Genomic DNA, 8,184 nt, shown 5'->3' on the forward strand with positions numbered 1-8,184 from the left:
AACTGGCATTTTTCCCATTTCAAGGTTACACCGGTTTCTGCCAATCAGTTTAAAATCTGGAACAGTCTCTCATCATGCTCTTTCTGAGACGAACCAAAGACCAGTACATCATCCATTAGGTTTACGACCCCCGGCACTCCATCAAGGATTTCACACATCTGCCTTTGAAGATACTCAGGAGCGGATGTTATTCCGAGCGGCGGATGCTCAAAGAAATAAAGTCCAAAAGGAGTAATAAACGTTGTCAGTAGCTTACAGCCCTTGCTTAGCTTTACGTGATGGAATCCCGAGTTCGCGTCAAGGTTGGAAAACACCATTGCTCCACTAAGCAGCGCAAGTGTCTCATCAACAGTGGAGAGCACAAACCGCTCACGTTTTACACTCTTATTCAACTGCGTAAGATCAACACAGATCCGAACTAGCCCGGAAGGCTTCAAGACGGGCACTGTGCCAGCACACCATTCGGTCGGCCCTTCAACTTTACGAATGACTCCGTTCTTTCCATTTCCTGTAGCTCGCATTTCACGCCATCCCTCAGCGGGATGGGTATACGACGAGCGGTGTGAATAGCATAGGGCACTGCGTCTTCTTTGAGACTAATACAGTATTCTCCTTTCATGGCGCCTAAACCGTGGAACAGAGAAGGGAAGCGCGTTTGCACAGTTTGATGAACTGAGGCCTCGTCTAAAAATTTCACAATTCCTAAAGCTTTTATTGCTGGCAAGCCTAAAATGACATTACTCGCCGAGTTTACGACAAAGACGTCCTGCCTAACCTGACACCGTCTCCACGGAGTATTGGCAGTGAATTTTCCTTTAAGGTCTAACACTTCACTGTCTGGCCCCTTCAAAATTACGTAAGACTGCTGTAGATCTTTCGGTACACCAGGGAAGGATGCTGGAACAACGTTGACCTCTGCTCATGTGTCGACTTTAGCAGATACGGTCACCCAGTCAATAGCGACTCGAACAAAGCGAGCTCTTGCAAACGTATCAGCTAAAGTCCCAACAAAGTGCGTTACACCCCTTCGATCTAATTGCTCACTCGAAGCATGACTCGAGCAAATACTGCACAGGCCTACCTCGAATGCGCTCGCTTCGGCATTCGTGAAGTCCTGCTTTTGTGGGAACACCGCAGCGAAGTGTCCCCGTCGTTGGCACCCGTAGCAGATTGCTCCTTTTGCAGGACACGATGACTTCGAATGACGGGCTCCCTCACCCGCCGCACACTTTCGGACGTCTTTGTTGACCCGTTGTTGCCCTACCCACCCGCAAGCTTCTCGATGTACTGCGTCGACCTCAAGGCTGGTTGCTTGGTGGTACGCACTGCTGCGAAGATCATGTTGTTGTTGTTGTACCGCTTCCTTCGTTCTCGCCCTGGACAGTGCAGTTTTCAGATTTAGTGTTGTGCTCATTTGGAGGGCCTCGGACAGCTTGGAGTCCCATAGTCCAACGACGACACGGTCAAGGATCATCCTCTCTTTCATCACGCCATAGTCAGACCTATCTGCCAGCGTATGTAACGCCGTCTTGTACTGGTCCACTGATTCAGCTGCGGCTTGGTGGCGACGATGGAAGCACGCACTTTCGTAGACCAAATTCCGTGTGGCAACGAAGTATGCGTCGAAACGTTTCTTCACCATTTCATAGTCCTTTGACTGTTTTTCCGATAATTCAAAGGTCCGGAATATGTTGCGAGCATGTCGCCCCGTCGTATACATCAGCGTACATACCTGGGCCTCCCCAGTTTGCTCGCTAAGGCCTTAAGCAAATCGATAATCATCGAAGTCTTGCACCCACGCCGGCCACTCTGACACCTTGACAAAGTTGAAGCTTGTTGGCGGTTGGACCGGGAAGAGCTGGCAGAAACCCGCATCTTCTGCACTCGCCATAGCTCGAAAAACAGTGCGCTACACTTCTGACACCATGTCGGGTTTCCGTGACGAACGACACCGTGTTGAACACGAACGGGAAAACGCTCCCGCACCCTTTATTTACTCTGAATATATACATGTGCCTGTAAGGTACGCATGCGGAGGGCGTTGCCCCGGTAGAGGCGGCATGGCACAACGTAAACATGATAACAGCTGAACGATTACGCCACAATTTCAACGACTGACATGATAACATTGACATGATAATAAACTGATTGATTGATTGACTGGCCGACAGACCTCAGAAGGCTAGCAAAAAGTTGCGAGTTTGGACAACTTGAAGAGCGTAGGCTAAGGAGCCGTATTATCTGCCAGCGACACGGCAACCAAGTGAGTGGACACGGCAACCAAGCCGCGACGATGTCACCTAACGTACCTCTACTTGTGCAGGTTTTGACGGGATGCCTTTTTTCGCCAACCGGCTCATCGGCGTTTTGCACGGGCCAGCTTCATCTGCGTCACACCTTTGATGCACCGTTCAAGCTCGGCACGGGTATCGTTGCTGGTGATATCCTTGATACGCCAGTGGCGCCGCGCCTGCAGCCCGAGCATCATCTTTACTGCACACACCTACGTGGCATGATGACGTCACAAGTTCTGCCCGCCAGCACCACGCCAGCGGCTATAAAAGGGACGCCAATTGCTTCAAGCGGCAGTGGACACGGCAACCAAGCCGCAACGATGTCACCTAACGTACCCCTACTTATGCAGGTTTTGACGGGATGCCTATTTTCGCCAACCGGCTCATCGGCGTTTTGCACGGGCCAGCTTGATCTGCGTCACACCTTTGATGCACCGTTCAAGCTCGGCACGGGTATCGTTGCTGGTGATATCCTTGATACGCCAGTGGTGCCGCGCCTGCAGCCCGAGCATCATCTTTACTGCGCACACCTACGTGGCATGATGACGTCACCAGTGCTATAAAAGCCAGCTGCTATAAAAGGGACGCCAATTGCTTCAAGCGGCAGTGGACACGGCAACCAAGCCGCGACGATGTCACCTAACGTACCCCTACTTGTGCAGGTTGGTGACTGGAAATATGGTTTCCGTAGTGACGATCTTTGCTTAATAGTGTTGCCGTGTCCACACACCATTCTAAACTGCATAAGTGACTGTTTTGTGCTAGCGGGTCTGTTGCTTTCACTGTCGGGAGATGTCGAGCAAAACCCTGGACATATTACGGATGCAATGTTTAAGGAACTGCTAGAAACGCAAAAAAAACTATCTTGTTTAAAATTTCGCAAATACAAGAGCAACAGGCCTCATCTGAGTCTGCTATGATTCTAGTTCAAAACAGATTATTAAAAGAGAAAAAATTATAGTGCAGAGATAAAGTGGATGGTAGGCTGCTGAAGCTTGAGAATGCAGTCGATAGGAGCCATACAGAATAGCGTGCTCTATGCAGTAGGGTTGGCGACCTAGAAAACCGCTCCAGACGAAACAACCTTATTATTAAAGGCGTAAAAGAAGAAGGCCCTGAGAATGATGATGACTTACTAAAAAAATAAATGACGATATATTTGGCTCCATTCTCCACCAGAAACTGAATTCCATAGAAAGAATACATAGACTGGGAAAGAAATTTCCTGGCAAAGACCGCCCTGTAATCTTTAGAGTGGCAGACAAACGAGACAAAGTAAAGATACTGAAAAATTGTTTCAAGCTTAAAGGCACTCATATTAACATTAGGGAGGACTACTCAAAACGTGTAACTGAGATACGGAGAAACTTGTGGGTCTCAAGTCTAGAAGAAAGAAAGAAAGGAGCGAAAGTTAGACTGGTGTATGACAAAGTTCTCATCAACAATGTTTTGTACACCTGGAGTGGTGATGCCAAGGGGAAGATCAAGTGCAAAGCATCTGCTAAACCCAACCACCGATGACCTGAAAGACAAAAACAGGCCGATTTCAAGATCATCAACTTAAATTCTCGCAGCGTACTGAACAAAAGTCACTTGATAGAAAGCGTAACCTTGGAACATGATCCTGACATATTGGCAATCACCGAGACATGGTTGCACAGTGATGTACATGATGTGGAAGTCCCACCGCCAGGTTACGTCCTAATTAGGAAGGACCGAAGCGGGAGAGGAGGCGGGGTAGCACTTATGATTAAAAGAGACATAAAGTATCAAACTTTGCCAGATGCTGGTGATACTGAAGCCGTATGGGTAAAGATTCGATTAATTGATGACCCTGTGTACATTGGAGTTATGTACAGACCCCCCTGCTCTCCTGCTGCGACTCTGGCCGACTTAAGATGTTTTATGGATGCTAATATGCACCAGGACGACAAAATAATTTTGATTGGTGATTTCAACTTACCAGACATTCAATGGGATTTGCATGATATTATAGGAAACAAAGTAGCTCATTGTGAACATCTTTTGGACATTGCCTTTTGTTTTAACCTATGCCAAATTGTGTCTAGCTACACACGTGTTTTTAAGGCTGTATCCTCTATTCTCAACCTTGTATTTGTATCTTCACTCCTGGAGGAGAATGTTAAAACATGTGATGTAATTGAGGGCATATCAGATCATCAGATGGTTATGTTTTCCTTGGTTATGGCGTCCGCTAGGTTGCACAAGGACTACAAAAATACAGTTCTGAACTTCGCAGCTGCTGATGACTTCTTTGTTTTAGAAAAACTTGAAAACTCTTTCGATACTTTTGTTCTCTTGCAAAATTCTAATGCATATACAAATAGACTATGGGACTATTTCTCGAAGGTGGTGACTGAATGCATTCAATTCTATATTCCAACACGACAAAAAAAGATAGCTAAGAAAAATCCTTGGATAACGCGTGACGTGATCCAAGCCAAAAGGCAACTGAAACGAAAACGGAAAGCTCACTCAAAGAATCCTTGCCCTGAAGGGAAGGAAACCATTCACACTATGAGCCAGGAATTGAGACGTCGAGGTAAAAATTGCAAAGATAATTTTTATAATGTTAAACTAAAAAAGTTCTTGCACGAAGCACCCGAAAAGGTCTGGAGATACGTGAATTCAAACACAAAAACCCATCTTGATGCAGATAAAAAAACTCACAATCACATGCTGAAAGTTTTAATGCCTTCTTTTCGTCAGTATTTACTCACGATGACAGACAAGTATCGACTTTTAATGAGGCTTCTGACGCACCAGCCATAGAAGGAATAACGATTAGTGAACAAGGAGTATTGAACCTGCTCCATAAAATCGACAAAAAAAAGTGCAGGACCTGGCGGAATACCAAATGAATTTTTATATAGGTACGCAGTTTGGGTCTCGAAGTACTTGACAATTATTTTCCAGTCCTCCGTAAGTAGTGGTTGCTTTCCCACTGCTTGGAAGGTTGGTAAGGTCATACCGATACACAAAGGTGGTAATACTAACGACTGCAAAAATTTCCGTCCCATCTCGCTAACAAGCTCTTGTTCAAAGATTCTCGAGCATATTGTCTCCAAGCATCTTTTGGCTTATCTAGATGTTCACAACCTATTATACTCACAGCAACATGGATTTCGAAAAGGCCTATCTACCATTATTCAGCTTGTTGAACTTGTTCATGATCTCTCCTCTGAAATTAACTCGCAAGGTCAGGTTGACATGATACTCTTAGATTTTGCAAAGGCTTTTGATAAGGTGTCCCATGCTAAACTGTTGTTAAATATAAACACTATCTTTAGAAACCCAAACCTAACGCAGTGGTTTTCCTCCTACTTCTCCGATCGCAAGCAGTATGTTCAAGTCAGCATGGAAAAATCTGCCCTTGCCAATGTTATTTCTGGAGTTCCCCAAGGCACTGTCTTGGGCCCACTACTGTTTTTGATTTTTGTGAACGATTTACTTAAAGATATTATGGTCCTCATAAGGTTTTTTGCAGACAATTTCGTAATGTATAAAACAGTCAGGTCTCCTTCCGATCAATCAGAACTAAATCAAAACCTCCAAAAAATACAAAACTGGTGCACCATTTGGCAGATGGATCTAAACGCCGCAAAAACAGTAATGATGACCGTAACTAGGAAAAAACGCATTCTAAATACGACGTACTCTATAAACAATCATGAGCTTGGCAGATTAGAACAACACAAATAATTGGGTTTATTAATAACTTCCGATCTACGAAGGAACTTGCATGTAGACTCTGTTTGTGCTAAGACTAACAAAGCTATGTGGAGACTTCGGTGAAATCTGCACCATGCTAGCCCGGAAATCAAATGCTTGGCTTACAAGGCTTTCGTACGGCCAATTATGGAGTACGCAAAGGTGGTATGGGATCCGTACACAACAAGTAATTGCACTAAGCTAGTTAGAATACGAAGATTGGCGTCACGTTTCATATTTAACAAATACCAGCGCTGCCACTCCCCGACTCAGCTTTGCAAGCTGGCCCACCTTGAACCACTAGAACAAAGGACAAAGTATGAAAGACTTAAATTACTCTTTTTAATCATTGAAGAACAAGTAAAAATAGACAAATCGAAGTATATGTATATAAAAACTGGGGGAACGTCAAGGCACCGGCATAACATGTACATCCCCCCTCCCAGATCACACAACGATTGTTTTAAGTTCAGTTTCTTTCCACGGGCGATCAGTGAGTGGAACAGGCTGCCGAATTCCACTGTCTTATCAGAATGTGTACCTTCTTTCTTGAAGGGCCTAAAGGATGTCGTGTATAAAGACGTATGATTTATATTTTCCTTATTCTATTTCCTCAAGGGGCAGAGTGCTTTGGCTATTTCTTGTCATTCATTGTCATGTATAATAGAAGTTGTATAGGGAGTACCTATTTCTGTATGTATATTGGTTTTTTCCACCCCTGTTATAGCCCAAATAGGGCTGACAGTATAATAAAACGAAATGAAATGAATATTCTTGGAATTACAGAGAAAAAGCTGCAAGAAAAGCTAATCTCCGAGAATGCTTCTTTCAAGAAGACTGTAGAGATGTGTTGCTCTCGTTAGTAGGGCACAAAACAGAGTCAAGAAGTATAGGCGTGTCCGTAAAGGGACTACGCAGCCGAGACGAACGCGCTATCTCAAGCGAAAGGCCAGCGTTGTACAAAGTGCTCAAAGGTTTATCAAACCGACCGTGTGTGCCCTTCCACGTGCAGGAAATGTGGCAGCAGGGATCACTTTGCGATAGCCTGCAAGAAAACGCAAAAAAGGGATTACATTCAAAAGTGCGCGCAGTAGCACTGGTCGAGACGGAAGAAGGCGATTTCTGGTTAGAAAAGTTACCGCATGACAGTAGGAAAGACAACCGCTCGACGGCTACCATTGAAGTAAAAGGAAAGCATATCTTCCGCAAGATAGACACAGGCGCAACATGCTTGTTATTAGCATGGAACTAGCTGCAGAAACTCACAAACAAAAAGCCACATGATTGCAACGCTGTTTTAAACATTCTTTGGCTTCCAGAAGAAAGCGCAAAGCAAGTCCGTCTTGAAGTGGCAACGAGCGAAAGCAAGATTCTCACAGATTTTTTCTGTCGTGGATGACGAAGTCGCCATGACCTTGAGCGGTACTGAGAGACCTTGAGAGTACTGAGAGCGGACCTGAGAGCCAGAGAGCTTAAGTTGCTCCAACAAGTCTGCTCTATCGGCCAAACAGAGCTTTACGGCGCTGTCAAGCTTTAAGAAGGCGTGTTTGAAGGTCTCGGTCAACTGGAGCGCACGGTATTCCAATAACATTACAAAGCAAGGTGAAAGCTGAGCTCGATCGTATGGAGAGTGCTGGAGTCATCTACAAAGTAGCAGAGCGGACAGGGTGGGCCAGCAACATGGTCGATGTTGCAAAAGAAGACATGCATTTGTCTTGATCCTTGCGATCTAAACAAAACTCTGCTTCGCGAGCACTACCAACGCCAAAATTGAATGACATTGCACCTTCGGTTAGTGGGGCGCGATACTGCACAACTTTCGGCAGCCTTCCGTTTCCGGCAGATCAAGCTACATGAATAAATTTCCAAAACTTACACTATGTGCACTCCATACGGTCGTTATAAAATTTTACGGAAGCTGTTTGGAATCTCGTCGGTACCGAAAATATTTCAGTGATCCGTGAACCGAGTGCTTGAAGGCCTCGAAGGCGTAGCGGTTGTCATGAATGGCATTCTACTGTTGGGCCGATCAAGAGAGGATCATGATGCAAACCTTGCACAGGACCTACGACGCTGTCGAGAGTGGAAACTGAAATTGAACAGAAACGAATGTGGTTTTATACAGGAGTCAGCCTGGTACCTGGGACACGTTTTGACA

General features: G+C 45.3%; 1 pseudogene; it reads left to right on the forward strand.

The window, feature by feature from the left end:
• LOC119181503 (uncharacterized) overlaps nucleotides 1-3,815 on the forward strand; it is a 72,759-nt pseudogene extending 68,944 nt beyond the window's left edge.
• The last annotated feature ends 4,369 nt before the right edge of the window (nucleotides 3,816-8,184 follow it).

This window comes from Rhipicephalus microplus, unplaced genomic scaffold (assembly GCF_043290135.1).
Source record: "Rhipicephalus microplus isolate Deutch F79 unplaced genomic scaffold, USDA_Rmic scaffold_14, whole genome shotgun sequence".
In the NCBI taxonomy this organism is placed as follows: Eukaryota; Metazoa; Arthropoda; class Arachnida; order Ixodida; family Ixodidae; genus Rhipicephalus; species Rhipicephalus microplus.